The sequence below is a fragment of the Sapajus apella genome, unplaced genomic scaffold, assembly GCF_009761245.1.
Source record: "Sapajus apella isolate SASKATOON/1434 unplaced genomic scaffold, GSC_monkey_1.0 scaffold38, whole genome shotgun sequence".
NCBI classification, from domain to species: Eukaryota; Metazoa; Chordata; class Mammalia; order Primates; family Cebidae; genus Sapajus; species Sapajus apella.
Genome location: NW_022436978.1, coordinates 15,729,161 through 15,753,692, shown reverse-complemented (window position 1 = coordinate 15,753,692; position 24,532 = coordinate 15,729,161). Strand labels below are relative to the sequence as shown.

The window sequence follows — 24,532 nt, the reverse complement described above, 5'->3', positions numbered from 1 at the left end:
CCTTGATGGAGGTGAAGAGACCCACCTGCAGAGTAGCAACAGGTTACCAGGAAGGGGAGTCTTGTCTTGGGAAAGGAGGTTGTTTCACAGGACCACAAAGAACTTTTCTAGAGATCATCTTCACCACAATGCCCAGCAGGGAGATTCCTAAAAATAGGCAATTACCACATCTTGTATGTGATAATTACATTACGATAAAACAGCTCATAGTATGACAGCTACTGCCTGTGAGTAAGAAATCATGTTGCCTCTGAGATCACTGCTTCAGGAAGGGGTTGACCTGTGTCAAAATCCCCTGACAGGCTTTATTTGTCAAGTCAGTTCTCATAGCACTCAGCCTTGCCCCCCACTCTGAGACAATGGGGCTCTGTGAAGGAGCAGAGGCTAAAACCTGGAAGGAAGCTGGTATGCCTCTTCTACCCCCATGAGGTGTTTATTATTTTGCCTGCAAACAGGCTGGGTCCAATGTTTTATTTCCCTCACCCTTCTTCCCTTTGCTAATTTTATCTCAATTTCAAATTAGTATTTTTCAAGGGATAATTTACTTAATTCCCAGCCCCTCCTACCCGTTTATGACTTAGGAATGAACGTAAGCACAAAACATCTTGTGATGGCCTCAAAATAGAAAGCAAGTTTAAAGTTTTATTTTTCTGTCCCAAAGCTGCCAAAGCTCTGGCGTGTTTTAACTTCTGCTCTACACACAGTTTCCCCTCCGTCCCTCCCATCCAGCTATATTTAGTAAAGCCCAAATAAAAGGGATACAAGCAAAGCAAAATTAAATATAGTTTCTTTCAATCAGTAAACCCGAGTTAAAGTTCATACAAACATTCATATACTCTCCCCCTCCAAAGCAGCACTCTTCCTCCAAAGGCAGCTCACGGCCTTACTTGTCTCACCAAGTGGCAGGTGCACCTAGGAAGGCAAACACATCAGCCCCCCTCCTTAATCTCAGAGCAGTCCTTCCCCTTCTTGCTCCCACATTGCCCTCCTTCAGGGCCACACCACCTCTATGCTCTCCGTTTCTAGATGTCAGTGTACCTACATCACACGCTACACTCTGCTTGCACCTAGAAGGAAAAGAGAATTGAGGAAGGTGCATCTATTAATAAAGGAAAGGCATGCAGAAGTGCTTGAGGGCCAAGGGAGGGTAGACCAGGCTGCTCCAAAGCACACCACTGCAGCAGCTTCACACCGCACCTTCACCTCCAGTGGCTGGTGTCAAAGTTACCTTTGGCTTTCGTTGGCTGAAAGAAATTCTACGGGACTTGAATGCAAGGAAGGCACTCGGTTTTCTAATAGGGATGAAGATATTATAATGGTAATAAGATTTTGCAGGGGGGGGGGCGGAATTCTTGTCTATAAAGCAGCAAAGCTGTAAAGCTAAATACAGAAGATGCCAAAGAAGGGAATGAGGCAGGTTTACGGAGGAGAGTTTGTGGGCATGGATATGGGAATGTCTCCAAATGCAACTTTTCCCATAAAAGAAGTACCTGAGCGCCCTATTCCTTTTCCAAAACCAAAGGCACATATGAGATGGGAGAAAATGTGAAGGTTCTAAGAACCCAATGGCTGCGTGGCAAACTCATCCTTCTCAGAATGCTTTCACCTAAATAACTCCCACGGTCCCATGCATGGCCACGGAGTATATTTAATTCTACTGTCAAAGAGGAAGCTACTGTCAGGTCCAATGAACACCAATAGAACTATTCAGACAATATCATCAAAACCCCACATTTATTTGCTACTACATTAACGCAAAACAACCCTACATTTTAAAATATTTTAAGTATAACCATCTAGAACATGGACCAGGAAACTGCAGCTGATAAGTCAAATCCAGCCGGCCACCTGTTTTTGTACAGTCCACAAGCTAAGAATGTTTTTCACTTTAACTGCTTGGAAAAAAAATAAAAAGAATATTCCATGACATGTGAAAATTATACAAAATTCAAATCTCAGGGTCCATAAATAAAGTTTTATTGGAACACAGCCATGCTCATCCATTTACATATTGTCTATGGCTGCTCTTGCAGAGTTGAATAGGTACTAAACGGATAGTATCGTCTACCAAGCCAAAAATATTTACTATCTGGTGCTTTACAGAAAAAGTTTGCCAACCCCCAGTCTAGAGGCAAACCTGGGGTATGAAAAATATCTTCTACTGATTTCGTTTAATACTTTATAGTTTTCCCTGGTATATTCACACCTATTACTTTCATTTTATCTTTACTCCAAGTCTGTCAGTTAGACCGTGTTTAGAGATGAGAACACAAGCTTGAAAGTGGATTTGCCCAAGGTCATCCAGCAGCTAAGAGGCAAGGCCAGGGCTATACCTCAGTTTTCTGACCTGTATCCCGAGGTGCTCACATTACACAATTGTCTTCTTGGACGCCGGCCAACTGTAGCTGCCGTCTGTTAGGCATTCTCTCCACACTGGGTAGTTCGCCATAGTATAAAACCCATCCTTCTTAAAATAGGCTGAAAACAAACTTCCCAGCCCCACTTCCTGCTAGGATAGAGATACACGACTGTGGACGCAGCAGCTTCCCAATTTGGCAGAGGCAGTTCTGGGAGAAGCTTCTAGATGGTGGCACAGGCAGCAGCTTTCTTGGCAGACCAGTTCTGCAGAGTTTCAAGAAGCTCCACCTGAAGCCTGTTTCTTCAGCCTGCCCGACAATCCTGTGATCTATCTATATACCTCAATGCATTCTTTTGTGCCTAAACCAGCTACTGCGGATTCTTTTCTCCCAAATGAGGACCGCAGACCAACGCAACTTAAGTTCAGAAGAAATCTTTATAATACTATAGTGTTTCCTAAAACCTTCTGGAACAACTTCCCACCATCATTTCCATCTTCTAAACTCCAATCCCACTTCCATACAATGTTACTCTTAAGCAAGGATTCTGTAAGTAAACAAACACATCAGGTTAAACGGATATCTTTACTACACAACTTCTCAAGCCCTAAAATGCATGTGTCCTTCATAAATCTCCAAGAAAGGGATGAGTATACATTTGAAAAATGTATTTGACCACTGAACCCTTTTTTTTTTTTTTTTGAGATGGAGTCTTGCTCTGTTGCCAGGCTGGAGTGCAGTGGCACAATCTCAGCTCACTGCAACCTCCACCTCCAGGTTCAAGCAATTCTCCTGTCTCGGCCTCCCAAGTAGCTGGGATTATAGGCATGTGCCACCATGACCAGCTAATTTTTTTGTATTTTTAGCAGAGAAGGAGTTTCACCATGTTGGCCAGGAGGGACTCAATCTCTTCACCTCATGATCTGCCTGCCTCAGCCTCCCAAAGTGCTGGGATTACAGGTGTGAGCCACCGCACCTGGCCCACCGAACCATTTTTTAACACGTCTTACCAGCATACTAATATATTTGGGGAAATATTGATCAACATACCTTCTACTTAGTAAAAATATTTATGATTATAAAACATGTTGAAATAAGGCTGCTGAAATGAAGAATACAATTCTGGAATATGTTGGTTGACATTATGGAATGTATTAGGGTTGAAAATGCTTTCATGTATGGGGATATATTTTAGTGGAGCCATCTTGGAAAGCATTGGCAATGATTATTTTACGTCAATGGAAAAGAAATTGCAGTCTCTGCCACTGAAAATAATGACAAAAACCTCAATTACTTTTGTACCAACCTAAACAGCAAGCGTCTTAATCCTTCTATTACCCTTTAATCCAATCACTGTACTTCTAGGAACAGTTCCTTAAAAAAAAAAAAAAAAAAAAAAAAAAAAAAACTGAAATACAGACAATTACCAGATCCTCAGTTTTTACCTACACTCTCGTGACTTTATGCAAAAGAAAAAAATGTTCTCACTTGAGAAAAACATAGGAGCGGACTGCTTCGTCCTTCTATTCAGGTCAGAACTTCCTTATGATTGAGGGAAAAGAGACAAAGGGGCTGTTATTTTCTTAGTGGCATCATGACACCATATAAACATTTAATTAGCTCTTTACGTCCTACAGAAAAAGGAAGAATGAAGGTTGAAAACTTTCCCAAGAGTATCTATTGTTAATTAAAACATCCTCAGCCAGAGGCACGGACGACATCCCCATAAGTGAAGCAGTGAGAAGAAACCTGGCCGACATGAACACGTAAGTTAGAGGTGTTATGATGCTGAGCTAACCCGAGGGCTAATGACAGACCACAAACTTTCAGGACAGATTTGTTTCTTCAGGATTCAGGTTAACTTGGTAAAGAACAAGATAATGATAAAGAACTGCATGTTAACCCTTTTATTTTCAGTTAATCTAAGTATTTTTAAAAGGTCCTTTAATACTACTTAAATATTTATATTTTGAATAGGTATCTATTTAATACTTATAAAAATGGTATAAATTTTATGTCTAATTCTATGGAGGACTGAAGGGAGCTTCAAATTCAGCAACTTGTAGATTCAGATCATGTGACTAGGACAGCAATGCCCTCTAGTGGTGGAGTATCGTGCCTTCTCTTTGAAGCTTCGGATAGATCAATAAGCACCTTTAAAAGGTTCAATCTAAGCCCAGCACAGTGGCGCATGCCTGTAATCCAGCTCTTTGGGAGGCTGAGGTGGGTGGATCACCTGAGGTCAAGAGTTTGAGGCCAGCCTGACCAATATGGTGAAACCCCATCTCTATTAAAAATACAAAAATTAGCCGGGCGTGGTGGCAGGCACCTGCAGTTTCTGTGCTGCTCGGGAGGCTGAGGCAGGAAAATCACTTGAGGCCAGGAGTTTGAGATCAGCCTAGGCAACACAGCAAAACCCCCACCTCTACAAAAAATTTTGAAAATTGGCTAAGGTGGGAGGAGGGCTTGGGCCCAGGAGTTGGAGGTTGCAATGAGATGTCCATTATCATGCCACTGCACTCCAGCCTAAGAGACAGAACAACACCCTGTCTCTAAATTAAAAGAAAAAAAAAGTTGAATCTATTGTTTAAGAAGAACTTATGAAGAGATAGCAAACATTCAGAAGAACCTATAACTCTTAAATCGTGAAGGCTGTGACCAAGGGAAGGTATTCAGTTCAAAGGCCACTCTTCAATTTGCTCTCAGGTCCATTTTACAGACAGAGGAACCATGGTCTCCAAAGATTAGAGACACCCTGGCATGGTGGCTCATGCCCATAGTCCCAACACTTTTGGAGGTTTGTTCAAGACCATCCTGGGCAACATGGCAAGGTCCCATGTCTAGAAAAATTTTTAAATTAATGGTGATGCACACCTGTGGGTCCCAGCTACTTGGGAGGCTGAGGTGGAAGGATCAATTGAGCCCAGTGAGCTATGGTCATGCCATTGCACTCCAGCCTGGGTGACAGAACGAGACCCTGACTCAAAAAAAAAAGAAACAATTTCATGTCAGTCACGAAACCACATGAACCAAGAGGTCTGTGTTTCTGTCATGCTTCCTATCTATTAAGCAAAATCCACAAACTAAGAATGAACAAACCATCTTTTCACATTTTATCTAAAGAAGTGCCTACGGCAGCAGCCACTATATCCCTCTTTCCAAAGTTCCGCCCCTGTGCACCAGAGGCCCACACAAACCCAGTCAGATTCGGGAACTCCCGGAAGGGAAACGAATCCTAAGCCTTCTCTCTCTGTCCTCAAGGAAGCAGAACAGGGAGATGGTCTCCCTCTTAGGCTCCCTATGGCAACAGAACTATGTCTCATAAGAAGGGATGTGGTGGCGGGCGTATAATTTACATCAGAAAAATGAAGTCTCTTCCCTTGTTCTGCCATAGCACACCAACATAGTTAGGACTCAGGATTGGTCAGATAGGACCGACCAACCAACCCCAGGGAGCATATCTGGTGATTCACAGGAAACTCCAGCTCTCTCAGGGAAACGAGATGTGGTAGGAAAGGCAAAACCAGCAAACAGATGATATTCACCATGTTGGAGGAGTGGGTTATATTTTAAAAGGATTTTATACACTGGAAAGTATTTTCCGAAGCATCTTATTTGCTCCTTTGTAAATGGAGCAAATGACCCTCTAAAGCTTTATTCCAAGGTAACAGATTTTAAAAAGACTGAGAAGTTCAAGTGTTTATCTGTGTAATCTGGCAAATTGGTAACAGACTCAAGACTCACCCAGAGGTCTGTTATGTTTCCCGTAACACCTGTGACACCCAAGGCGGAGGTGCCTTCATTACCAGCACATTAATTATAAGAGGAGGAGCCCCACTAGGCAGTCACAGAGCAGTACAAAGAGGCTGTAATAGATGATCCTATGGAAAGGCTTCTGTTCTATTTATTTTTTAGTTAGAGATAGGGTCTTGTTGTTGCCCAGGCTGGAGTGCAGTGGCGCGATTACAGCTCACTGCAGCCTCAAAGTGCTGGGCTGAACCGATCCTCCCACCTCAGCCTCTCTAATAGCTAGGGCTACAGACGTGCACCACATCTGGCTAATTTATCCTTTTATGGAAGAAATAAGGGTCTCACTATGTTGCCCAGACTGGTCTTGAACTCTTGGCCTTAAGCAATCTTCCCCCCTTGGCCACCCAAAATACTGAAATTATAGGCATGAGCCACGGCACCCAGCAAATGGCTTTTAAAAATCCAAAGAACAGGGCCGGATGCGGTGACTCATGCCTGTAATTTCAGCATTTTGGGTGGGCAAGGTGGGAAGATTGCTTGGGGCCAAGAGTTCGAGATCAGCCTGGCCATGATGGCAAAACCCATCTCTACTAAAAATACAAAAAATTAGCTGGGCGTAATGGCAGGTGCCTGCAATCCCAGCTACTTGGGAGGCTGAGGCAGGAGAAACACTTGAACCTGGGAGGCGGAGGTTGCAGTGAGCCAAGATTGCGTCACTGCACTCCAGCCTGGGCAACAGAGTGAGATTCCATCTTTTTAAAAAAAAAAAAAGAAAAAAAAAAAGAAATCCAAAGAACAGTCACAGAACTTAAAAAGTAAAGAAGTCTAAGACAAAACTTGAAAAGAACATAAGTGGGCCAGGCACGGTGCCTCACCCCCTGTAATCTCAGCACTATGGGAGGCCAAGTTGGGTGGATCACTTGAGGCCAGGAGTTCGAGACCAGCCTGGCTAACATAGTAAAACCCCTTATTTACTAAAAATACAAAAATTAGCTGGGTGTGGTGATGTGCACCTACAATCCCAGCTACTTGGGTGGCTGAGGCTGCAGAATCGTTTGAACCTGGGAGGGAGAGGTTGCAGTGGGCTGAAATTAAGCTACAGCACTCCAGCCTGGGCAACAGAGACTGTGTCTCAAAAAAAACAAAAGAGTCTAAATGTAAGCACTGTTTTACAATTAAAATATGTTTGTGAGACTCTGTTAAGGAAGTAGGTAATGAGAAATCCATTTTAGAAAGACGGATACCCAAAACTGCTAAAACATTTGGTTATGGAGGTAAACTTTCCACTTTCCAAAAACTTTCTAGATAACCAAGGTTCTGGTTGCAGTCACTTCTCAACAATTTCAATAAATTAGTGAATCTCTTTTTCTTTCTGTGCTCTCATTTTTCCTTAAAAGTTTGAGTAAGCAGTCTTGTCCATTTCAAATACTGTGAGATCATCTGCATTAGAATACTTATTCTTGGTAATGAAAGAAAACAATGGAACTAGAAAGCTCTGGGGTCCATAACAGACCCCCTTTTGAGGCTATGCAGCTCACACGGCCTCTTTGTCACAGAGGTGGGCTCCTGGAGGTGGTGTTTGTATGCTGGATCCCCGTCACTGGCCGTATCTGATTGGATCAGGAGCAGACATCTGCCCCAAACAGAGTCAGTCAGAAACTTCTTCACAGCAATTCATTTTGCTTAACTAGCTTGATTCTGCTTCTATTACTCAGAACCAAAAGGCTCTAGACAATACATTTTATGGATGTATTTGGTTTCTTTTCTGCTTGTCTACACTAAATTGTTTGCTCTACAAGGGCAGAGATTTGCCTGTTTTGCTCACTGTTATAGCCCCAGTGCCTAGAGTAATGCTTGGCCGATACTACAAAAATGCTTAGACACTCAAAAATGTTTTCTGAATAACGAATATTGTGAGCCTTTCTTAAAAGAGGTTTTCCCCACTGTAAGTTTTACTCAGTGGGCTGTTCTACTTGCTCGAGAGAGAAGGCTCGGCTCCGTAGAGTTTGGTCTTTATCAACCTTCCACACAGTATCTGAAGTATTTTCAAATTTATCTTTTCCCACATATCTACTCATGCTTCTGTATCTGAAAGAGTCTCATCTCTCCTTCACAAGTCAGCACTTCGGTGCTACTTCTGCCTTTTAAATTATTTGAAGGTCTAATAGATCATTCTATCTTAGCCAAAAGCACAAGTTCTGTAGTCTGTAGTGTTACAATAGTGATTATTCCTCCTTAACAATATAGAGAAGTAGGAATTATCTGTTTTACTAATCAACACACAGAGCAGGTAGACAGCTCAGTGATAGGAGTTAGCATAGCTCATAGGACGTATGAAAATGTGGCCAGCTTTCTTTTTGGTTTGTCTGCTTCCCTGGTCCCTAGTGAAGAGATCTGGAAGGGTATGGTGCTATGTAGCCTCCTGGGTAGCAGTCACATGCTTTGCTGCTCTTGGGAACCGGACTGGTACCCTGATGGGGTTATCAGGCCTCCCAAAGCACCTCTATATTCCCTATTTATTTATCAATGGGAAACCAGGAGTTGGCCCCACTGTATCACGCTTTGTATACATATAACAGCTGTATTTAGCATACTGTATTATCTTCATTACAATAAGATAATCCCTACACAACTCCCTTTCTTCCCTTTTTTTTTTTGGAGATGGAGTCTTGCTCTGTTGCCCAGGCTGGAGTGCAGTGGTGCAATCTCGGCTCACTGCAACCTCCACCTCCCAGGTTCAAATGATTCTCCTGTTTCAGCCCCCCAAGTAGCTGGGACTACAGGCGTGCTCCACCATGCCGAGCTAACTTTTGTATTTTTAGTAGAGACAGAAGTTTCACCGTGTTGAACAGGCTGGTCTCGAACTCCTGACCTCAAGTGATCCACCTGCCTCGGCCTCCCAAAGTGCTGGGATTACAGGTGTGAGCCACTGTGCCTGGCCCTTCCCTTCTCTTTCATCCTTCTAAATGTCTGCTCTCAATAATGTCATAGGCTGGGCCATCTATTAATAAATGGGCAGAAGGCTTCATCCCTGCTTCCCAAGCTCCAGGATTCAAATGGTGCCTGCCAAGTGAATACAGAAGGCACCTCCAGGAGGCCTGATAACCCTGTCAGGGTACCAGTCAGGTTCCCAAGAGCAGCAAAGCATGTGACTGCTACCCAGGTGGCTACACAGCACCATACCCTTCCAGATCTCTTCACTAGGGACCAGGGAAGCAGACAAACCAAAAAGAGAGCTGGCCACATTTTCATACGTCCTATGAGCTATGCTAACACCTATCACTGAGCTGTCTACCTGTTTTGTGTGTTCATTAGTAAAACAGATAATTCCTACTTCTCTATATTGTTAAGGAGGAATAATCACTATTATAACACTACAGACTACAGAACTTGTGCTTTTGGCTAAGATAGAATGATCTATTAGACCTTCAAATGATTTAAAAGGCAAAAGTACTAAATAAATATAAATTGTTCCTATACAAAGTTTAAGTGCAGATTACACATTCGAATGGAGAAATACATGAATAGATAATTTTTAGAAGTAGAAAACTTTCCCCAAATATATGATTTTAAAATTTGGTGTTTATGCTTATAATTACTTAGTTAAAAACAGAACAAAAGAGACTTTAGGTAAGTTTAAATTTCCTACGTAAAAACTAAGTTGGGCAGGCCTAGGAGGGGTTTATTTATAAGGTCAAAAGAAACATGATCAGTTGCTCACAGAAAAATGAGCAACTGGCCTTCTCCCTACAGTTTTCTACGATCCTCAACTCATCTTCTCAGGCCACTTTCCTTTGTTTGCTGAAATTTCTTAGCGTAACTTCCTAGGCTTACATGCTCACAATTTCTTTTCATTAGCTCAATCGTACTTGCCTGCAGTCCGAATACTCTAAAAGCAAATGCTCTAAAAGCCCTTGCGCCGTTTTTTTAATGTGTTGAGCACACTCATGCAAGTGATCTGACAAACACAAACACTTTTTCACCTCTGTTCACAGAGAATTCTTCTCACTTCTGGCCCTCCCTTCCTGGAAGTCCTGACTTTGCTGACTGAGGGGAGTAACCAATCTCTTTTGATCTCTGGCTGGAGTGAGAGCTGCCTGCTGTTCTTTACCTCTCCTTAACACAGAGCTGAACACAATTTTCTGGAGAAGTGTCAGAATGTGTGCCTTTCTGGAAGGGCAAATAATTATGGCCTTATCCTTATTCCAGTTCACACGACTCAGGAGGGTATGGACAGTCCAGAGCAGAAGAAAGAGCAGGGCGACAGTTACACAGGGCGCGTGGGATTTCAGTGACTTTCCCCAGGTTTCAGACGTCTGCTGCTTTTCCTCTACTACTGCAAAATCACAGGCTAAGACGGTAAAAACAACTTCAAGAACAGCGATGGAGCCAACTCCTGCTTTCCCATTGATACGTAAGTCTGACAGACAGTATATGTGACAATCAAGAGGAAGCTGGGTTCAGATTTTGGCTCCAACACTTCATCTAGAGTTCTAGATGAACTCTAGCACGTTACTTAAGTACTACATCTCAGCTTCTTTATTTGTAGAAGAATAGTAACAGTGCTGACCCCACAGGATTGTTCAGAAGTTTTATGAGAAAAATACACAAGGCAGGTATTGTTCTAAATGCTTTGCAAGAGTTCAGTAAATGATGATTTACTGTCGAAGTGATTACTGTTAATATTACCTGTTTTTTCTAAAGGAGTTGTTCCAAGAATTGCAGTGTCTTCTTCATTCAGCAAACATTTTAATGAACACTTATGCTAGCTTACATGGGGCTAAACTCTGGAGACAGAGACCCAGAAGCAGCAATCTGGACCCTCCAAACAGCATCCAATCAAGTGGAAAACGATCCCTTAAACAACATATCACAGAGTGGTAAGAGCTAGAACAGAGATGTTCAAAGGATCTTGACAAGCCAAAGCAGCAGCCTGAGAATTCCAAGGAAGGACAATGATCAAGGAGAAAGGTGGACTGCAGTGCACCAACAGAACAGAAGAGGTAACACCATTCTGGGCAAGGTTGGGGAATGGCAAAATATACGACTAATGAGCTTAGCAAAAGCAAATGTATGAAACGTCTAAGAAATCTTTAGCTTGAAGAGAAATGGAGATCACTGACGGTGGGGCAAAACAGGCTGGGTGAGGGAAACAAAAGGAGAAGGTGACTGAGTGAAGATGACTGCAATAATAAAAACCCCAGTCCAGGCAGGGCGCGGTGGCTCACGCCTGTAATCCCAGCACTTTGGGAGGCCGAGGCGGGTGGATCACGAGGTCAAGAGATCGAGACCATCCTGGTCAACATGGTGAAACCCCGATTCTACTAAAAATACAAAAAAAAAATTAACTGGGCATGGTGGCGCACGCCTGTAGTCCCAGCTACTTGGGAGGCTGAGGCAGGAGAATTGCTTGAACCCAGGAGGCGGAGGTTGCGGTGAGCCGAGATCGTGCCATTGCACTCCAGCCTGGGTAACAACAGCAAAACTCCGTCTCAAAAAAAAAAAAAAACAAACAAACCAGTCCAAGCACTAATAAAATGTAAAGGTATATAATTGAAGACTTAGCAATTCCACTTCTCAATCCCTACCCTAGAGAAATACTTGTATAGAAGCGTAAGTAATAGGATATTACAAAAATGTTTATTGCAGCATGTTTGGAATTGGAAACAGCCTAACAACAGGCAGAAAGCAAGGCAGCTCATGCCTGTAATCCCAGCACTTCGGGTAGCCGAGGTGGGATCATCGCTTGAGCCCAGGAGTTTGAGACCAATCTGGACAACATAGTGAGGTCTCATCTTTACAAAAACTTTTTTTTAATTAGCTGGGTGTGGTAGTGCACACCTGTAGTCCCAGCTACCTGGGCAGCTGAGATGTGAAAATCATTTGAGCCCAGGAATTCAAGACTGTAGTATGATCATGCCACTGCACTCCAGCCTGGATGACAGAAGTGAGACACTGCCTCTAAAAATAATAAATAAAAATAAACTAAAAACCCCATGGTGGACAAGGATACGTTAAAAATCCCAAAGAGCCTTACAGACAGTATGGAGTAGAGAGAACAGACCCCACAACATGTTTATAATTTAAAGTGACAGGTCTTCATTGTGGAGTAGATGTGAAGGATCAGAAAATGGAAAAAGTAAAAAGTGAGGACCAGGTTACTGACTGGAGAAATGAGTTGATGGTGTGCAACTGGGATCCAGGCAGGCAGGATATGGGGGAAAGGATGTTGAGCCTAGTTTTGAATGTGCTGAGCTGAGGGACTTTAGGGACAATGGGAGCTATCCAGCAGGAAGGAAGTCAGAAATACGGATCTGCATTTGTGAATCCAGGGTGAAGGTGGAGATAAGAGATGAGTCCAGGACGCAGCCAGAGCCACAGCAGGGGCATCATGGGGTTGTAGGTAACGAAGACGGACCAGCCAGGGAGGTAAGAGTACGTGGGAGAAAAAAAGAGCAGACGCCACAGCAACCAACGTTTTCTCACAACTACACTATTTTCATCTGCATCGGTCTTGTCAACAACAACTTTCTCAAACGTTCCAATGTTCTTTATTTATATACCATCTGTTTCACAAATATTTGAGGCAGCTTATGGTAAAGATATACAATAAAACAGTATACTATAAATGAAATGAATACACCAGGGAAAGAAAACATGAAATTAGATTAGGAGGTCAAGACAGCAGCAGATTGAGAAAGAAAGTAGGGTTAGAATACAATTATTCAGGTCAAAAAGGTGCTATAGAGTTGCTACATTAGAGCTGTGAGTTCAGCTCTGAGCTTCCTAGCGGCCAAAGTGAAAAGAGAGATAGTTACCTCCAAAAGAAGAAACTACAGGAAGTCCTCGCTTAATGTTGTCAATAGCTTCTTGGAAACGGCAACTTTAAGCAAAAGGATGTGTAACAAAACTAATTTACCACAGGCTAGTTAATATAAAGAAGAGTTAAATTCTTAAGGTATATTTCTGGTCACAAAACCATCAGCCTGGGCAACATGGCCAAATCTTGTCTCTTTATAAAAAATTAGCCAAAACAAAAAAATTAGCTAAGCATGGTGGCTCATGCCTGTAGTCCCAGCCATTCAGGAGGCTGAGGCAAGATGGCGGCTTGGGCCCAGGAGGTCAAGGCTGCAGTGAGCCGAGATCACGCCACTGCCCTCCAGCCTGGCTGACAGACAGTATGGAATAGAGAGAACTGACCCACAAGAACAACAACAACAAAATCACCGAACTTCCAAATAAATACCCAAAACAATTGTAATTTAAAACATTTCAATAAATGAGCTATACACACATCTAAGAAAGACTCATAAAAATAAGATAATTATTTACCCAATTTTCAGTGAATCAGTGAGTGATGTCAGTCATAATCATGGTGGGTTAAATCAAGGAATAAAACAAAAAAGCTAAAATTGTAAGGAGCATCTCCTATCACCACACGGTTCAATAACAATCACAAGGACCAGGCGCAGTGGCTCACGCCTGTAATCCCAGCACTTTGGGAGGCCAACGCAGGCGGATCATCTGAAGTCAGGAGTTTGAGACCAACCTGGCCAATATGGTGAAATCCTGTTTCTAATAAAAATACAAAAAAAGTTAGCTGGCCATGGAGGTGCACATATGTAATCCCAGCTACTCCGGAGGATAAGGCAGGAGAATCACTCGTACCAGGGAGTCGGAAGTTGCAGTGAGCTGAGATCGCGACAGAGTGAGACTCCATCCAAAAAAAAAAAAAAAAAAAAACCAAAAATCACAAATGTGGAGGCTCGCTGAGTATTCTCATGCTGCATCATTTACTGTCATGCATTTGTATGATTACCATCTACTTTTATTTTACAATAATTTTATATTCATTCATTCATTCATTTTCCAACCTCCTTATTCCAATACAAGGTTGAGAGTGGCTGGAGCCTATCCTCGCAGCTCAGGGCACAAGGCCAGAAGCAATCCTGGGCAGGACTCCATTCCATCTCATGGCACTCACACACACTCCCACACTCATTCAGACTGCGACAACTTAGACACGCCATCAACCTAATGTGCACATCTTTAGAATATGTGAGGAAACTGGAGTACCCAGAGAAAAGCCACGCAGACAGGGAGAACGTGCACATTCTACACAGTGGCTAGCCCCAGGAATCAACTTTTTTCTTGACAAAATTATAATGACGCAACGTGAAATGGAATGACATTATTTGGGACCTGCTATATATTCTTTCTCAGGATTAACGGATTTGCCCAAGATCACCTAGTTATTAAAAAAAGGTAAATAATGTCTTCTACTCTACCAAGTTGCTTCAACATGCAAGTACTCTATAGCTACTCAGAGTCTCATCATCAGGATGGGATAGTAGGAAGGGAATAGACTAGGAATCCGGACACTTGGTTTTATAGGACTAGCTCTTCTGCTAACCAGGAACCCAAGGCAGGTCATGTACATTTTACTCGGGAGGCTGAGGCAGGAGAATCGCTTGAACCCAAGAGGCAGAGTCCTGTTTTCTCAACTATAAAATAACTGCTTTCACTGAACCAGAGTCAACCAATACATGCTATTTGTGCTGTAATTTTCCAATCCAGCACACCTTGACTGACATTGCCAGCTAATCACAGAAATCTTTTCTGTCGAACCCAGATGAGACCCCAAAGCCTTACACAACAGTGTTCAGACAATCACCAATAAAACAACATGGGCACTCTGGCCTTAGAGGCTGTCTAAAGTGCCTCCAGGGCTAACACACTATCATGCAGTGATCACGGTAGATGCCATGCTTTATAGTATCCTCTCTTGAATAAAGAAGACAGGGCGATTTGACTGTAGCCGCTAAGGTAGGCAGATATGGAACAAAGCTCCCTTTTTTGCAGTTATTTTTAAACTTCTAGAAATACTTTGATATGCTAAAATTAAAACTCATGAGTCAAAATACACTACTGAGTAAAATAAAACAGTTCCAAATCATCTACCACAGGAAATCTAGGAAAGGCATGGCAGCATGTACCAAGCTGAAAATCTTTAGGAATAACGCAAACTTCAAAGGGATCCTTTTTTCTATTTGCAAAGTGTATTGTGAACATTTCCACAAAATTATCTGCACAAAACCGGAGACATACAACAGATCTGCACGCTCCCATCACCCAGTGTCAATCACCATCAACATTTTGCCATACGTGTTCACAGTATCTAACTTTAAAGGTCAAGACGACTGGGGGCTATGGTCCAAATTCTTCTGGCAAAATGTAGCTTCCTAGGAAACATGCTTGTGTCCCTGAGTTAATGCATGTGCACACACACAGAAAGTGACTTCCAGGCAATATAAAAAAAATGAACCGGAGCAAGATGTTTTCCAGATTCTCCCTACTCCAAGTGTGGTCCCTGATCATCACCTAGGAGCTTGTTAGAACTAAAACCCCCAGGCCCCATTCCAAACTTACTGAGTCACAATTTACATTTTAACAAAATCCTCAAGTAAGGAGTCTACATGCTGAGGTTTCAGAAGCTCTGGTCTACTCTAGACCACCGTAACTGTCCTCTGAAAGCTTCTCCTAATTGCCGTTCTGAAAAGGTGGGAAGAAAGCAAAGTGTGAAATACAGTGTTCATTTTACTTGGGAGAGTTATTTGCCATTAACCAATAAAATGTAAAGGTATATAATTTAAGACCTAGGAATTCCACTTGTCAATCCATATCCTAGAGAAATACTTGTATATAAGCATAAATAATTGAATATTACAAAGATGTTTACTGCAGCATGTTTGGAATTGGAAACAGCTTAACAATAGGCAAATGGCAAAACAAACCAATACAGAATAGTAAACAGAGGCTAAAATGAATGAGCCAGATCACAGAAAGTTCTTCTAGACATGAGTGAAAAAAGCCAGTTGTAGAATGTTCCACTTAGTATGACAGTTGTTTAAAGCAAAAGAAAAGAAACACAAATGCCTCATTATGTATTCTCTCTGGATACATACACACATGTGTAAAGGAAGAGAAAAGGTCTGAAAAGACAGATAACGAAAGGAAACAGTGGTTACAACTGGGAAAGACGGACAGGAGCCTGGATTAGGGGTGGGAGGTTAAAAGAGGATTATAATGCTCTGTTTGCTTATTTACTGAAAGGAGAATACATCACTTATCATCTGTGGGACAAATACTTTACAAGCAGCTCTATAGTTCCTTAGGCCAAATGAGTTCATGGAGAGAAGATATGGTCAGGATAAGGCTGCAGAAAGATGGACAGAAATTTAAAGATCTTTGGCAAACTGTAGCTATTTGCAAATTAGGCACGTTGGGACGGACCATTTTTTCTCCAACACACCACACATTCAGCTGGTACTGGGTATATTCTGCACTATTTAAAAATGTCTTTAAAAGTGGTAGGATGTTTGTTTTTCTGTGTATACACAGAAAAGTAGATTTTCTCATCTGTCTATGAGCTACTTGAAAGCATGTCATATATGTGATTCTGTCTACTGCTGTATATTCCCACAGATATGAATTCTACTGAAACGAATTACTCACCAGACTATGTATCATAATATATTTTAAAGATCCTTAAGAAATGCACAGAGCACATACTGTCCCCATTTTATAGCCAAAGAAACCAGCTTGGAAAGGTTGCATGATGTGTCCAAGGACCTTCTAGCCAGTAAGCAGCAAAGCCAGATCTTGGCTCACATCTGGTGATTCCAGGTCCTCTATTATTTCAATTACACCACATTTGCCACACTGCCATATTTAAATGTAATACCTATCAACATTTTAAGGCAGTTTTTAGGCAGCTTCAGGTTAGAAATTCTCAGGAGAAACATTAGAATTCAAATAATATGTATACTTTGGGGATCTAAAATCTGATTGAGTTTTTTAACTTTTCCAATATCTTGCCTTGAAGAACCCAAGAAATAGACTGGAAAAAAAAAATACTAATGCCCTATTCTCAACATAAAGTAGATTAAGGATGAATTCCACCAGCTATTCTGCATTTTTTAAAATGTCTGTTTTGGCCAAGTACGGTGGCTCACGCCTGTAATCCTAGCACTTTGGGAGGCTGAGGTGGGCGGATCACGAAGTCAAGAGATTGAGGCCATCCTGGCCAACATGGTGAAACTCCGTCTCTACTAAAAATACAAAAACTGGCTGGGTGTGGTGGTGCACGCCTGTAGTTCCAGCTATTCGGGAGGCTCAGGCAGGAGAATTGCTTGAACCCGGCAGGTGGAGGTTGCAGTGAGCTGAGATCGTGCCACTGCACTCCAGCCTGGCACCTGGCGACAGACAGAGACTCTATCTCCCAAAAAAAAAAAAAAAAAAGTCTGTTTTTATTGGGGCAAAATTCAACAAATACAAAAACAGACAAATACTATGTATCCATCTCCCAGCCTCAACAGTGATAACGCATTAGAAATATCCTAGTGACATGTAAACAGTGTCTGAGGAGCAGGGACAAAAGGGAGAATCTAGTTGTCTGTCCTGAACAATGGGCTGAAAAATCCCATTTCTAAACGTAAGTGACACCTGGAAGCTTTTCATGTGGAATATTCTCAACCTGACTTACAGGCTTTGTGAAGTTAAACTCGTTTTAAAGGTCTGGTGTTAACAGGATTAAAAGGCTACCAGTGGATCCTGGATATTAAAATAATACAATACTGACTTCTTGAAGGGAATCCATAAGCATAAACAAGTGGACATTACAAAGTGGACATTTACTGCAGCATGTTTCGAATTTTAAGCATTGTGACTACAGAGAAGCATCTCTGGACACACATACATGCCTCTATTTATAGCAGCAAGCACCAAGTTTTATGGGAAAAGTTCCTCAATCATTTAAAAATCCAACTATTTTAAGCACATCACAACTTTCTAAGAATTTTGTTTGTTTGCTTTAACATTGTTCCCAAAAGTGGGTCACAAGTTTTGTGTGTCTATGTGTGTGCATGCGTGTGTGCGTGTATATGCATGAGTATGTTTGCTTTTGGGAAATGTACAAAATGGGGTTAGTGGGTTTGAAGCATCAAAGGCTCTTTGAATAGTTCTAACCAGGGCTGCATTTGTGGGATAAGGTCCTGGGAGTTCACAGTGTGATTAAGAAGTGAATTGGCTACTTGAAATATTTTAGAATTGGACAGAATATATATATAGAGAGAGTATAAAAAATATGAATCAAACACAGCTCATTTCAAATAGAAGGCATATTTCCCATAACCATTTAAACATCTGTACTGGCTCTGAGATCTTGCTAAATTTAAACCCTGACTCAGTAGAGTAAGACAACTCCTTCCTTCTTTCAGGAAGAAAAGAGTGAAGAGATTGCCTCAGTAGTGAGTACTGCTAAAAACACCCTCTTTATGCCAGGAACTTAATGTCCCAGGAAATTTTTAATGATGTAGAGAATTATTAGCCCCCAACTCCCTTTTCTTGGATGAGAAAAAAACAGGTGGAAGATATTTAAAACTCACTTAAAATCACACAGCTAATTTCTAACATTGATCCATGACTCCAAAATCTGCCCCTTTTCCTCTCCATCACGCTGACATTCAACTACAACAGAAGCATCATATGTTTGCTTCAAACAATCTTGAGACAGGTTTCACTGACTATCTCTGCTTCGAATTAACCTTTTGAGCGTGGTGTTCTCTAATGTACCATATACAAGAAACTCACATTCATTTACACATAGAAAGTTATATTACCACCCACTAATTTTGAGACACTTTGAAAAGGGCTTTCTACTACGCCATGGCACTTACAAGGTGGTCACCAAAAAATAGTTCTTCCTAGTAATTTTATCAACTATAAGCACAGACTGTAAATTAACGGGCATACCTACACTGGCCTCATCTGAAAATAGCTGCATGACTGTGTCCACACAGTGGCTAGAACATGTCAAAGCATGAGACGCACAGGGTACAGGGCTTGCATAGAGAAGAGCCGACATGAAGGACACCAGGATCCCAGGGTGGGGACTGGGAGGTGGGAGTCACTGGCTTTCTAACATGGTCACCAAATAACACCCACCTGAGATGTTCTCCCAAAGTCTTGTGGTGGTTACTTTTTAAACTCCATCTTAAAGGACACATATGAAGACGTTATATAGCAGGGATTAACCACCTGTCAGCTGTGGGCCTTGGGTTAGCAAGTTACTAACACAATTAGTAGTTCTGCTTAATTACATAGTTTTTAGTTCAAGTTTAATTCCACTAAAACATGGTGAAACTAGACAACTTATGAAGGCTTATGGATAAAAGGACAGTGATGAGATTAAAGGTTATCAATATATGATTCACAGTTGAGACACACGAGATACTTTCAAACTCAGAGTGGTCCCTCTTGTTCCATGAACAGCAATAAAAGTGAATGCGCCCCTCACTACACGGATTTCAAAACATCTGGACTCTTACTGAAAACAGATTGATGCCTCTGCTAAGGTCAGGGAAGGTCTAACTCCACAGTGGCCCTCAGGAAGGAGAATGGGTTGAGCCTCTCCAGGGTTACAGGGAGCTCCGCAGAGGCGAAGGAGGACTTAAGGTGATGGAAAGCCACCGTGATTGCTAAGATCAGCAAAAGTGAAATTCTCACCCCTGAGGGCAGGACAAAGGGTTCCCAGGGATTCCAACCCAGCAGGTGATTACAAACTCCAGGACATAAACCAGAAAAAACCTACAAGAGGTATTACTTTGTCACCAGCCAAAGGTCATTGCCGCTGTACCTCACTGTCTTTATCACTTTATGTAAAAACAGACCTCCACTTCCCAGACCTGAGTGGCTGAAGTGGTTAGCACCTATTTGTGCATAACCAGTAGCTGAGCTATGCTTCTCCATCTATGATGTAAGACTTCCCAGGGATTCGGAGCGGTGGGCTGCGGATGCAGGAAGAGTGTAGTCCACTTTCCCCCCAGTTTATTATGAAGGACATCACATTTTCATGGAACATCAACCCCTTGTGAGGTTCTAAAATATTTTTTGATATTTTTACATTAAAGCAAACATACAGTAGAGTACCTTGCCAGAAACACGTTATTATACATATGAAAAACATACACTATTTGTTAATATTTTAAAATTTAAAAAAATTAAATAACAGCCAAGTAAGGTGGCTCACATCAGTAATCTCAGCACTTTGGGAGGCCACGGCAGGCAGATAACCTGAGGTCAGGAGTTCGAGACCAGCCTGGTCAACATGGTAAAACACCATCTCTACTAAAAATACAAAAAATTAGCCGGGTGTGGTGGCACATGCCTGTAATCCCAGCTACTCGGGAGGCTGAGGAAGGAGAATCACTTCAACCCAGGAGGCAGAGGTTGTAGTGAGCCAAGATCGCAACAGAGTGAGACTCCATCTCTAAATAAGTAAGTAAATAAATAAAGCAGGAGACAAGCTTTGCATTTACAGAAGTCATTTTGGTCGAAATCTCCTCCATCCCCTGGCACATCCTGCTCTGAAGAGAATTTCAGTAGAGATATTTGAGGAACATTGACTGCTGGATCTCTGTGAAGTCTCCTCAGCACTCAGCACTCTGACTGGAATGGATCATCCCTCCTGTCAAATGCCACCGCAGCACAGCAGGAGGCATGAATCCTTGACGCTGCTCTTTAGGGACCCTCCACACACTACCCTCTGAGCAGCCACAGGGCTGGGTACTGCTGCATCAGCACTGCTCATGCTGTGAACACCTTCACCATGCAGTGAATGCTGTTCCAGCGATCCCCTGCTATTCATCATCATCAAACCCCACAAAAGCAGTGAAAAGGCCAACTCGTGGCAGAAACCAAGTCAGGCTGTGTGTACAGGAATGGGTCTGTGAGAGAGGGCAAGCTGGGCCAAAGAAAAATTGTAAGGAGGAAGCACTCCAGGGTACAGTGGGCATCTGCAGAAATATCACCAGTACCGCCAGTCCCAGAGGTGCATTCACTAACCACCTACTGTGTGCGAGGCACTGGAGAGACAGAGATGCCTAAGATGGTCTGTGGCTGTGAGGCAAGTCAGGATGACCTAAATTCCGGACATTTCAGTGGTCTGCTATCAAAATTTATGTATTCTAAATCAGACTTAATTTTTCGGGTAAGATCATGATATACCTGTGTTTTCTTTTCAACTAAGAGTTGACAGCCAAACGTTCTTTGTGGAGACTTGACACAGTTTCCTGCTCCAACAGTGCTTGGAGGGAACCGCGACCAGCCGCCCATAGCCAGTCCTCCGTCAGCTCGACACCGCACCCTCGGACGGCCTCAAGGCCCCCACCACCGCTCCAGCACCGCGCATAGCTACCACCACAGCCGCCACGCCGCCTCTCCTTAGCCGCTGCCATGATGACCACGACCCCCTCGTAGGTGCGCCAGAACTACCACCAGGACTCAGAGGCCACCACCAACCGCCAGATCAACCTGGAGCTCTACACCTATGTCTACCTGTCCATGTCTTACTACTTGGACCACGATGATGCGGCTTTGAAGAACTTTGCCAAATACTTTCTTCACCAATTTCATGAGGAGAGGGAACTGCTGAGAAACTGATGAAGCTGCAGAACCAACGAGGTGGCCATGTCTTCCTTCAGGATATCAAGAATCCAGACCATGATGACTGGGGGAGCGGGCTGAATGCGACAGAGTGTGCATTACATTTGGGAAAAATTGTGAATCAGTCACTACTGGAATTGCACAAACTGGCCACTGACAAAAATGACCCCCATTTGTGTGACTTCATTGAGACACATTACCTGAATGAGCAGGTGAAATCCATCCAAGAATTGGGTAACCACGTGGCCAGCCTGCACAAGATAGGAGCACCCCAATCTGGCTTGGCAGAATATCTCTTTGACAAGCACACCCTGGGAGACAGTGATAATGAAAGCTAGGCCTTAGGCTAATTTCCCCATAGCCACAGGGTGACTTCCCTGGTCACCAAGGCAGTGCGTGCATGTTGGGGTTTCCTTCACCTTTTCTCTAAGTTGTACCAACACATCCATTTAAGTTCTGTGTACCATTTCTTCAAATAAAGAAACATGGTACCCCTCCTCCCAAAAAAAACCTGACATGAGCAGGGCACAGTGGCTCACGCCTGCAATCCCAGCACTTTGGAAGGCCAAGGTGGGCAGATCATTTGAGGTCAAGTGTTCAAGACCAGCCTGCCCAACATGGCGAAACCCAGTATCTACTAAAAATACAAAAATTAGCCAGGCGTAGTGATGCATACCCGTAATCCCAGCTATTCAAGAGGTTGAGGCAGGAGAATTGCTTGAACCTGAGAGACAGAGGCTGTAGTGAGCCAACATCACACTATTGTGCTCCAGCCTGGCGACAGAGTGAGACTCCTTCTTAAAAACAAAAATTAATAAAAGAGTTGACATGACTGCAAGGAGCTTACATGGAGCTTTCGGGTTAAGGATCTTTATACCCCAGCACTTAGACACTCATTTCACTGAGTCAATAACAAGTGATTTAAAAAAAAAAAAAAAAAAAAGAATTCTAGTCTAATAGGCAAGAAGCATCTGTCTGATATATCAGGGAAACTAAGCATCTGACAAAATTCCAAAGGATCTAAAAGATGTTTTTAAAAATAAAATGTCCAGAGTATGGTGGCTCATGTCTATAATCCCAACAACTTGGGAGATCAAGGTAGGAGGATCACTTGAGGCCTGGACTTTGAGACAAGCCTCGGCAACATATCAAGACTCTGCCTCTAAAAATAAAAATAAAAAAAATTAGCTGGGCCTGATGGCACATAGTCCTAGCTACTCAGGAGGATCACTTGAACCCAAGAGTTTGAGACCACAGTGAGCTGCAATGGGGCCACTGCACTCCAGCTTAGGTAACAAAGTGAGACCCTGCCTCTTTATAAATAAATAAATTCCAGGGTGTAGAATTCACTGTGTAAGCCATTTCTAGACTGAATTGGTCACTAAAGTAGACCTAAGGTTTCCTTCATTCAACTACAAGATAACAAATTTTTTTTTTTTTTTTTTTTTTTTATTTTTCATCATTGCTCCCCAATGTTACCCAGGCTGGAGTGCAATGGCGCGATCTCGGCTCACCGCAACCTCCGCCTCCCGGGTTCAGGCAATTCTCCTGCCTCAGCCTCCTGAGTAGCTGGGATTACAGGCACGCGCCACCATGCCCAGCTAATTTTTTGTATTTTTAGTAGAGACGGGGTTTCACCATGTTGACCAGGATGGTCTCGATCTCTTGACCTCGTGATCCACCCGCCTCAGCCTCCCACAGTGCTGGGATTACAGGCTGAGCCACCGCGCCCGGCCAAGATAACAAATTTAATAGATTGAAGAAAATGTTCTCAATTCTCTGCTAAATGCAGGTGTATTCAGAGATTAAGATAAATTCCCTGTGTTCCAGAATTCAGTTTCAAGCAGTGTTTTACAAACTTATTTTTCATCATTGCTCCCCAATTAGCCTAATTAAACTTTCTTTTTTCAAATAGCTCCATTGCCACCTACTACCACCCGCCAAGAAATTTTAATACCACAAATATACTTTGTATCTGCTGATGCACTGTGTCCTTTGAAAGGCTGCAAGTCATTACAACAGCTAAGATTTAACTCCCCCCAAGAACCAGTGTTCACTCCCTTGGAGGCAACACGGCCCCATTGAGAGATCCTGGTCTAGACAAGACGTTCACATCCCTCTTAAGAGATGTGGAAAGCTACATATAAAATTTTTTAATCAAAATCTTTTTTTTTTCTTCTATCTTTAAAAGAGATCTACCAGAATAATCAAAGTCTTAAAGAACTCACTGATCAAAAAAGATTAGATGTACAGCAGGGGTGAGAAACCTGTTCCGTAAAGGACCAGATAATAAATATATTTTAGGTTTTGTGGGCCACATACTGCCTCTGAGGCAATTCTTCTCTATTTTTTGTTTTGTTTTTAAAACCCTTTAGAAATGTAAAAGCCTTTCTTAGTTCAAGGACCGTACCAAAACAGATTACTGACCAAGTCTGGCTTGTGGGCTGGAGTTTACTGACTTCTGATCAAGAGGAACAACAGCTAACATTTTTTGAGATCTTAACATTTATTTTTAAAAAAGTAACTATGTGTAGAATGGTGGTTGCCGGGGGCTGGGAGGTGGGCAATGGGGAGTTACTGTCTAATGGGTACAGAGTTTGTTTTAGAAGACAAAGAGCATTTGATGACAGACGGTGGCGATGGCTGCACAACAACATGAATGTCGTTAATACTCCTGAGTCGCACAATTTAAAATGGTTACGATGGGCACAGTGACTCATGCCTATAATCCCAGCACTTTGGGAGGCTGAGGCGGGCAGATCACAAGGTCAGTAGTTTGAGACCAGCCTAACCAACATGGTGAAACCCCATCTCTACTAAAAACACAAAAATTAGCCAGGTGTGGTGGTGCGTGCCTGTAATCCCAGCTACTCAGGAGACTGAGGAAGGAAAATCACTTAAACCTGGGAGGCAGAGGTTGC

At 42.6% G+C, this 24,532-nt stretch overlaps 1 protein-coding gene and 1 pseudogene across 6 annotated transcripts in view; one reads left to right on the top strand and one right to left on the bottom strand.

The window, feature by feature from the left end:
* Window positions 1-24,532, bottom strand: part of IGF2BP2 (insulin like growth factor 2 mRNA binding protein 2) — a 176,343-nt gene that overhangs the window by 110,438 nt on the left and 41,373 nt on the right. The gene's annotated exons all lie outside the window — the stretch shown is intronic.
* LOC116564914 lies at window positions 21,387-22,048 on the top strand (annotated as a pseudogene).